Here is a 7,727-nt window from a genome sequence, read left to right on the forward strand (position 1 = left end):
CCTCGATAATTTTGAAGTGTAAACGGGCACTACGAATAAAGTGTTTGCAAACCACTCCTATATAGCAATGAAAATGGACAAATTCCAGCTACCCATAATGGCACAGGTAGATCTCACAAACATTCACAAAAACATGGCACAAAGAAAGCCAGACACAAAAGTATGCATACTGTATGATTCTATTTATGTAAAGACTAAAACCAGGCAAAACGAAGCTGTGCCATTACAAGTCAGGATAGTGGTTATCCTTGTCTGGAGGGGGCGCTGGTCATATTCCGTTTCTTTTTCTTTTTCTTTTTTTTTAATGTCTACAAACACTGGGTTTTATTTATTTATTAAGATTTTATTTATTTATTTTTAGAAAGAAGGGAAGGGAGGGAGAAAGAAACAGATAGAAACATCCATTGGCTGCCTCTCACACTCCCCCATCTGGGGACCTGGCCCACAACCCAGGCAAGAGCCCTGACTAGGAATCAAACTGGCAACCTTTTGGTTCACAGGCCAGTGCTCAATCCACTGAGCCACACTACCTAGGGCTCATATTCTGTTTCTTTTTGTTTTTTCAAGATTCATTTATTTATTTATTTTTAGAGAGAGAGGAAGGGAGGGAGAAAGAGAGGAAGAGAAACATCAATGTGTGGTTGCCTCTTGCACATCCCCTACTGGGGACCTGGCCTGAAACCCAGGCATGTGCCCTGACTGGGAATCAAACCTGAAACCCTTTGGTTTGCAGGCTAGCACTAAATCCACTGAGCCATACCAGCCAGGGCTATATTCTGTTTCTTGATCTAGGTGCTGGGTCTATGAGTGTGTTCCCTTTGTGAAAATTCACCTAATTGTACACTTTGAATTTGTGCACTTTTCTGTATGGATGTTACGTTCCAATATAAAGTTAAAAACACATTTATATGGGTCTACAGACAAAACCAGAGATGAAACATTTACAGAGGTCTAGTTGCTATCCCAGTCTCTCTCCCTTTCTCCCTCCCCCGTATGCTATTTTTCCTCTTAGATAATTTTTATTTTTTATTTTTATTTTATTAACATGTGGTTGCCTCTCACACGCCCCTCATTCCAACCCAGGGTTGCAGGCATGTGCCCTGACTGGGAATCAAACTGGCGACCCTTTGCTTTGCAGGCCTGAGCTCAATCCACTGAGTAACACCATCCAGGGCCCCCATAGATAATTTTTAATAGTTGCTGATTTCTCCTTCCATTGTTTCTTTTTGAAAAATATCTGAATCTTTTAATTTTTATTTAATTTTAAATATTCATATATTTTTTACAATACCCCTCCATGCTCCTAACAAAAACAGTATATATGAGAAAGAACTTGGGAGGTGGAGAGAAGGAAAACCAAAATGGCACAGAGTAGTTGGCTTAGAGCAATAGGTAGTTAGGAGGCTGAGCAGCCTTCTGCAGAGAATAAAGGTATTCGGAGAAAGAGGATTTGGAATAGCTACATGCATCCACTTGAGAAGGTGAATACCCTTATTATGTGGAATTAGTGGGATAGATTGGGCAGTAGAGGGTTGGGGAGAAAAGGTCTTCAGAGAAGGGCATACTTGAGGGAAATCCTGACAGACAAATGAGAGAGGGAAGAGAAGGGGAGAGAGGGATGGCTTTCCAAGAAGAGGAAACCAAATTTGCAAAAATGTAGAGGTCTAGAGCACATATCCAGGGCCTTCCAGGGTAGGCCCAGGAGTCTGAGCTTTATCCTGCAGGCAAACAATTTGCAACTTCTTTACCAGAATAATGTTTTTTGTTTTAAAGCCATTTTATATAGATATGTACCCTTGACTCCTCTTTGTCTTACACCCCTATTTCAATCTTATACCCTCTAGCAGCGATTTTCAACCTTTTTCATTTCATGGCACACATAAACTAATTACTAAACTTCTGTGGCACACCAAAAATATATATTTTGCTGATCTGACAAAAGAAATAGGTATAATTTTGACTCATTCATACTGGATGGCTGCTGTTGTCATGTTTTTATTTATTTATTTTTTAGATTTTATTTATTTATTTTTAGAGAGAAGGGAAGGGGCAGAGAAAGAGAGGGAGAGAAACATCAACGTGTGGTTGCCTCTCACATGCCCCCCACCAGGGACCTGGTCTGCAACCCAGGCACGTACCCTGACTGGGAATCGAACCATTGACACTGTGGCTCATGGACCCGCACTCAATCCACTGAGCTGCACCAGCCGGGGCTATGTTTTTAAATAAAAGAATGTTTATGTGTTAATATCTGGCTTTATACATTTTTTAAAAAATATTTATTTCTAGAGAGATGGGAAGGGAGGGAAAAGGAGAGGGAGAGAAACATTGACATGTGAGAAATGCATTGATCATTGCCTCTTGTACATCCCCAACTGGGGTCCTGGCCTGTGCCCCAGTGGGGAATCAAACCGGTGAATCAAACTGGTGACCCCTCAGTTTACAGCCCGGTGCTCAATCCATTGAGCCACAGTATCCAGGGTGGCTGTTGTCATTTTTCAATTTGACAATCTACAGGAAAAGAGGTCAGTGCCCATGAGTAAATAGTCAGATACTACATGTTTTTTTTTTAAAGATTTTATTTATTTATTTTTAGAGAGGGAAGGGAGGGAGAAAGAGAGAGAGAGAGAAACATCAATGTGCGGTTGCTGGGGGTCATGGCCTGCAACCCAGGCATGTGCCCTGACTGGGAATCGAACTTGCGACACTTTGGTTCGCAGCCCGCGCTCAATCCACTGAGCTACACCAGCCAGGGCTAAATACTGCATGTTTTAAAAATTCTTGTGGCACACCAGTGTGCCTCTTGCCCGACCAATTGAAAATTGCTGCCCTACAACAAATCCTGTTAGCTGTCTCTTCAAAATGTATCTAGAATCCAGAGGTTCCTCACTGCCCTTACTCTGGCTCAAGACTCCACCATCACTCTCTTGGATTTTTACAAAGCCTCCTAACTCTTCTCTTTTCTTGTGACTTTTCCCCCACGGTGTCTTCTAAACACAGCAGCCAGAATGATCCTGTTAAAACCAGTCCAATTGTGTCACTCACCTGCTTGATCATTATCTCTCAGTAAAAACGCGAGTCCCTACAATGGCCTAAGGACAAACGCCATCAGACCCTTCCACCCCCACCTCTCTGGCCTCATTTCCAACTGCTTACATCTTCAATTTACTCTGCTTCAGTTACACTGACCACTTACGTTTCCATCTCAGGGCCTTTGCACTTGCTGCTTCCTCTAGCTCACAGGTGGAAAACACAAGGCCTGTGAGCCAAATCTAGCCCTCTGCCTTGTTTTGTCTGGCCTGGCACCTTGTTTCTACCCGGTGGCAGCGCTGAGCTCCTTGCCTCTAGTTAAGGAGTAGTTAAATTTACACAGTCCTAAAGTTACATTCAGCCCTTTGAAGGCAACCTTGAGGCTGATGTGGCCCCCAGTGAAAATGAGTTTGACACCCCTGCTGGCTGGAAGCCATCAGTCTCTTCAGGTCTTTGTTCACATGTCATCTTCTCAGTGAGGCTTTCCGTAATCACCTTATCTATCTAAAATTGCAGCTTCTGCCTTCCACTCAGCATTCCTTAACCACACTCCAGTTTTATTTTTTGCTATAGAACTCATCTGACATAATATATATTTTTTCTTTATCTTTGACCCCCTCCTTACAGTGTAAACTCCATGAGGGCCTGGATTGTGTGTTTTGTTCACTGCTGTATTCCCTGAGCCTAGAATAGTGCCTCACACATAGTAGGTGCTCAAGAAATATTTGATGAGTGAACGAACAAACTCTAATACATGAAATAGACAAACTAGAAGAACGGGACAGTTTCCAGCTTCACTGTTTGGCCTGAACACTTCTTGTTTTAGAAACCCCTGAAGCATTTCTGTTCAGCCAAGAGGGTTCCTCAGAGTATAGCCTGAAAATGACTGCTAAAGGCAAATGGGAGCTGTTGAAAGCATTTGGAGTGCGAGTGGCAATGATATAAATATTTCAGAAAGGTCCTGTGCAGAAGGAAAGGAGAGCAGAAGGGGAGGAGGGAAGAGTGGAAACAGGGAGACCCATGGGGGCTGTTGGCTATAGTCCCAATACCACAACACTCTTCCTCCTTGTAGTTGCCTGCCTGTCCCAGAGTCAGTCTCTCTCTCTCACTCCTTGCAGATTTAGCTCCTGGCTCTCCATCAGTCTCTCAAACACTACCCAGTGAATTCAATATCCATACAGACGTCCAGCCTCTTAGCCTCCTCTCTTCCAGTGATCTTGTCCTCCGCCACAGTGTAGCCACTCCCTTGCTCCCTTTGCCTTTGGCATTATTCCATTTTCTGATTCCTTGCTGCGCACTCCCTCTAGTACCCCAATTAGAACAACCTTTTCACCTCACTGGGACCATCAATCCGTTGAACCTGTCACCTTTTCCCTTTTCTCTCCACCATCCTTCCACATCTCCTCTTCCCTCCTTACTTAGCTTAAATTATACCAACCACTCACTCATATACATCTTACCCTTTTCTTGTATTTGCTTGGTGAAATCATAACCCTGGTAAATCCAGTTCTTCACCTATTCACCAGCTTGCCCCTCTGGCAGCTGAGTGAGGTGGAAGGAAACCAACCGGCCTCACTTCAGGTTCATGACCACTAATTTCAAGTGGGCCTTCATGCTCCCTCAAAGCCCGACATTTCTGGAGTCCAGCCACACTCTGTTCTAGAGCAATGCTTCTCAAGCTTTAACGTACATACGAATTACCTGGGGAATCTTGCTAGAATACAGATTCCGGTTCTGCATATATGACAACTTCCCAGGTGTGCACCTGCTGCTGGAGCGTGGACCCACACTTGGAGCAGCAAGGGCCTACCTAGACCAGGGGCCCAAACACTTTCCCTGATAGCAAGTATTTCAGGCATTACAGGCCACATACAGTATCTGTTGCAACTGTTCAACTGCCTTTGCAGCTAGACAATACATGAATGAATAGGTGTGGCTCGGCTTCCATAAAATTTTACTTATGGATAGTAAAATTTGGAATTTCATAGAATTTGCATGTGTCTCAAAATACTCTCCTTTCATTTCTTTCAACCATTAAAAACTACAAAACCATCCTCAGCTTGCAGTGGCAGGGTTTGCTCCAGGTTTCAAACCTCTCCTCTTTCCTCACATTTGCAACCTTTCCTCCTCCATTCTCACTCAGTTTGTGGCCTTGCTTCCTGATCATTGAGAAAATAAATATAAGCCATCACAGAATTTCCACAATTCACCTACCACATCCCAGCTAAGTAGCACCTGCGCTTAAACCCTCTGCTTCCCTCCTGTTCCCATAGATGAAGTACATGAGCTACAGCCAGCCTTTCTGCTTGCTTGTGCCCTTGGTCTTAACCTCCTATTCAGGAACTATGCTCTTGCAAGCCATTCTTTTCTATCCCTGCTTTTCACTGGATTGTTCCCATCAACATACAAATAAATAGTTGATCATCTCTCTCATCTTTTATTTTTAAAAATATTTATTTATTTATTTTTAGAGAGAGGGGAAGGGAAGCAGAGAGGGAGAGAAACATCAATGTGTGGTTGCCTCTCGCGTGCCCCTTGGTGGGGACCTGGCCTACAACCCAGGCATGTGTCCTGACTGGGAATCGAACCAGCAACCCTTTGGTTCACAGGCCCATACTCAGTCCACCGAGCTATAACAGCTAGGGCAATCAGCTCTCTCATCTTAAAAACCTGTTTTTATCTCAGCTTCCTTTCCAACTGCTGTTCTCTTTTATCCTTCCTTTTACAACAAAATTCTGAAAGATCTGTCTATATTTATTTACAATTTCTCTCCTATTCTTTTTTTAGGTATAATTTACATACCATAAAAGTTGTCATTTAAAAGTATACAATTCAGCTCTGACTGGTGTGGCTTTGTGAGTTGGGCATCATCCTGCAAACTGAAAGTTCACCAGTTTGATTCCCAGTCAAGGCACATGCCTGGGTTTGGGCCATGTCCCAGGTTAGGGGTGTGAAAGAGGCAGCTGATCAATGTTTATCTGACACTTTGATGTTTCTCTCCCTTTCTCCTTCTCTTCCCCTCTCTCTAAAAAAAAAAAAAAAGAAATAAAGAAAGAAAAAGGACTCATGGACATGAACAACAGTGTGGTGTTTGCTGGGGGGAGGGAGTATAAGCAGACTAAAAAATACAATACAGATTAAATTTTAAAAGATCTTTCAGAAAAAATATATAATTCAGTGGTCTTTAGTATGTGACCATGCTGCCATCTAATTCCAAAACACTCTTACTACCTCAGAAAGAAAAAACTGTAGCCATTAGCAGTCACTCTCCATTCTCCTCCTCTCCCCAGCTTTAGGCAACCAATCTGTTTCTATGGATTTGCATAATCTGGACATTTCATGTAAATGGAATCATATATTGTCATTTGTGTCTGGCTTTTTCACATAGCATCTTTTCAGGGTTTCTTCATGTTGTAGCATGTGCCAGTATTTCATACCTTTTCATGGCTGAATAATATTCTGCTGTGTGAACGTATTTTCTTTATCCACTTACCAGTTGATGGACGCTGTGGTTGCTTCCACTTCTTGGCAGCAGTGAATACTATAACCACTAGTGTGCTTAACTTCTTGCTGTCCTTTCCTGCTTTAGTCTGTTTTCAATACAGCAGCCAGAGTCATCAAAGAGGGAGAGCAACATCCATGTAAGAAACATCAATAGGTTGCCTCTCATATGCTCCTGCACTGGGGACCAAACCTGCAACCCAGGCACGTGCCCTGACCAGGAATGGAACTGGTGACCTTTCACTTTGCAGGATGATGCCCAAGCAACTGAGCCACAGTGATCAGGGACATTGTATTTTAAAATATTGTCAGATTATGTAACACCTCTGCTCACAACTTTGCAGTGGTTCCTGTATCACTTGGAATAAACGCTCAAGTCTTAACAATGACTTGTGGGATCCTGTCCATTAGCTCTGTGACTTTATTCAATCCCTTTAGACTACTCTCCCCCTTGCTCACTCTACTCCAGCCATAATGGCCTCTTTGCCATTCCTGAACAGGCCAGGCACATTCCTAACCTAGGGCCTTTTCACATACTTTTCCCTTTGTAGTCAGAGTTTAATATTTGTGAATGAATAAATGAGCTCTGTGAGATTTCTAAGGATGGCTAATCCTGTGTATGTAGCTATCAATATATACTTTCCAAGAATTCACCAAGTGTGAGTCTATCTTTGCTACCTTGCTTTCTTTGATGATATACATGATCATAATAATTTTGTGGTGTAGAGGACAGACCCAGAGCCAGTAAATTCTGGGAAGCCCCCACAAAAACATATAGCCTATAGAGCTTCTATATACCAACAAAAAGCTATAAAACTCTTTTCTCCTGTGCAATTAAAGATAAAATCTGTGACTACCATAAAGTTAGATCTTAGTTTGCCTCTTGAATTTTTCCTGCCTACATCCCTTAGTACCACTTCTTTCACCAGAACAGCAAACTTGCACAGCTGTGAGAATCATGGGGGCAGGGACTGTGTTCACTACCGTAGTCTTTGAGCCAACACACAGGAGGTGCTCAACCAATGTCTAGATATCCAGGCCTGAGCTCTCTCCATCCCGTCTTTATTTCCAGAGAAATCAAACCCCGTGTCTGAAGAAAAGTGAGCAAAAAGAGAAATGAATGATAACTTTGCTGTTGTTTACAGCATAGTTTTTTTTTTTTTTTTTGTATTAAGGGCATGAAATTAAGAGAAAGT

This window comes from Phyllostomus discolor, chromosome X, assembly GCF_004126475.2.
Source record: "Phyllostomus discolor isolate MPI-MPIP mPhyDis1 chromosome X, mPhyDis1.pri.v3, whole genome shotgun sequence".
Classification (NCBI taxonomy): Eukaryota; Metazoa; Chordata; class Mammalia; order Chiroptera; family Phyllostomidae; genus Phyllostomus; species Phyllostomus discolor.